Source organism: Cebus imitator, unplaced genomic scaffold (assembly GCF_001604975.1).
Source record: "Cebus imitator isolate Cc_AM_T3 unplaced genomic scaffold, Cebus_imitator-1.0 Scaffold172, whole genome shotgun sequence".
In the NCBI taxonomy this organism is placed as follows: domain Eukaryota; kingdom Metazoa; phylum Chordata; class Mammalia; order Primates; family Cebidae; genus Cebus; species Cebus imitator.
The window spans coordinates 1,019,535-1,022,400 of record NW_016107487.1 but is presented as its reverse complement, the minus strand read 5'-3'; positions in this window follow the sequence as shown (position 1 = coordinate 1,022,400).

Sequence of the window (2,866 nt, the reverse complement as noted above, 5' to 3'; positions counted from 1 at the left end):
GGGGAAAGAATGGACTATTCAATAATTGGTGTTGTACCACTTGGCTAACCATATAAAAATAAAATAAAACTTTATATCTTTATTACATTAGACACAAAATCAAGCTCTAGATTTATTAAAAAGCTAAATGTTAAAAATAAAACTAGATTTCCAGTCTACAGTTCAGTATATAAATCCTAACATACAGTAAAAAGTTGAAATATCAACAACTCTTCTACGATCTGTCAGAGAAGCAAAGTCACAGGGAATCACTGCTCACAAAAAATTGGAAAGACAGACAGCTGGATACAGAAAACTGCAACTTATTTGAGCCAAAATTTATGAATGGGAACTTCTGTGGGAACCAGTACTGGGATAGGAACACATTAATTGTAATCGACAAATGCTGGAGGCTCAGTGTGGACAAGCCTAAGAAAGAAAAACTCCAGGCAGACTCAGTCATGGGGGAGTCTCGCATTTATTGAGTTTTGCCTGCAAGAGCTCTCCCAGGCCCTCATAGTAAATATCAGAGAAAAATCCCTTTGTGCTTCTGGCAGCGGGGAGAGGAAAAGGAACCATTTTGAAATATGCTAGCACATTCTGTTCTTTGTAACAAGACCTGCCCTCAAGAGAAACTATTTTACCAGAGCCTAACCTGCCGGTAAAGGAAGATACAAATCCAGGCTAGAGCCTTCCACATGGTGCAAGAGAAATCCCAACTCTAGCCCCCTCTAGACTTCACACAGGGGAGAAGAGTACACAACTCTAGTCCGCTCCTGCTATCTGTCCCTTAAGTAGGGGATACTGAAGAGCACTAGTGAAGTTTGTAGTCCAGAGGCATAGGCTAACCAAAAGACTGGGACCTAATTATACTCATATAGAACACTTTCTTCCCTAACACCTTACCACTTCATTACCAAAGCCTGCTTACCAAAATGTTCTTTTTACCCAGTACATCCTGTCTGCCTTTCAAGAAAAAATTACAAGGCACATTAAAAGGCAAAAACACTGCTTGAAGAGACTTAAGCATCAGAATCAGAGTCAGAAATGGCAACAATATTGGATTTTTCAGACGAGGAATTATAACACTTTATGATTACTATGTTAAAGGCTTTACTGGAAAAAATAGGCAACATGCAAAGCCAGATGGATAACGTAAGCAGAAAAATGGAAATTCTAAAAAAGATTAAAAAGAAATGCTAGCATCCCAAACACTGTAACAGAAATGAAGAAAGCCTTTGATGGGCTTATGAATAGATTGGATGATATTACAATAGAAACTCTCAAAACTGAAAAGTTAAGAGAACAACGACTGAATAGAAACAGAACAGGCTATCCAAGAACTGTGGGAAAACTACAAAAGGTGTAATGTATGCATGATGAGAATCTCAGAAGAAGGAGAAAGATAGAAAGGAACAGAAGCAATATTCTAAGCAAGAATGACTGAGAGTTTTTCCAACTACTGTCAAACATCAAACCACAGATTCAGGAAACTCAGAGAACACCAAGTAGAGTAAATGCAAACAAACCAACAAAGCCAAAAACTACACCTAGGCATATCATATTTCATATAGTTTGGATATGTGTCCCCTCTAAATCTCAGGTTGAATTGTAATCCCCAGTGTTGAGGGTGGGGCCTGGTGGGAGGTGATTGGATCAAGGGGGTGGATTTCTCATGAATAATTTACCGCCATCCTCTTGGTGCTGTCCTCATGATATTAAGTTCTTGTGAGATCTGGTTGTTGTAAAGTGTGACATCTCCTTTCCCACTCTCTCTCTTGCTCCCATTCTTACCATGTGAGATGCCTGCTCCCCCTTTGCCTTCCACCATGGTTATAAGCTTCCTGAAGCCCCTCACCAGAAACCAAGCAGATGCCAGTACCATGCTTCCTGTAAAGCCTGCAGAACCATGAGCCAATTAAATCTCTTTTCTTTATTAATTACCTAGTCTCAGGTATTTCTTGATAGCAATGCAAGGATGGCCTAAGACAATATTCAAACTTAAGAAAATCAAAGATAAACAATTTTGAAAGAAGTAAAAAAGCACCTTACTTATAGAAGAGAAAAGAATTAAATCCAACTTCTCTTAAGAGGCCAGGTAAACAAGAATAGAACAGAGTGAAATGTTAAAGTATTGAGATAAAAAACCCCCACCAACCTAGAATTCTGTACCCAGAAAAATTATCCTTTAAAAGTGAAAGAGAAATAAAAGACTTTCTCATACAAGCAAAAGTTGAGGGAGTTTGTTGCTAGTAGACCTGCCTTGAAAGAAATGTTAAAGCTCTTCAGAGAGAAGGAACATGATATAGGTCAGAAACTCAGATCTACATAAAGAAAGGAAGAGCATCAGAGAATGAATAAATGAAGTAAAATAAAAATATTTTGTCATTCTTAATTGATCCAACAGATAACAGTTTGTTCAAAATAATGATAACAGTGTCTTTGATTATACTCATGTATACCTATATACTTATGTATGCTTATGTATAAGTGAAATGAATGACAGAAATAAATATAAAAGAGGGGAGGAAAGATTAGAATTATTTTGTTATTTTAAGGTACTTGCATTACCTGCAAACAGTGTAGTATTATTTGAAAGTGGACTTAGTTGTAAATGTAAGTTGCAAACTCTAGAACAATGAATTAAAAGTGAAAAAAGAAATACAGTTGATATGCTAAGAAAGGAGATAAAAAGGAATCATTAAATGCTCAGTTAAAACCACAAAAGGCAGAAAAAGTGTTAAAGAAAAATAAGAAAAAGGAGAACCAATACAAAACAGTAACAATTGTGGTAGATATTAATTCAACTATATTAATAGTCCCCTTAAATATCAAGGGTCTAAATACATCAATTAAAAGGCAGATATTTGTTGTTTTTTTTTTTTTT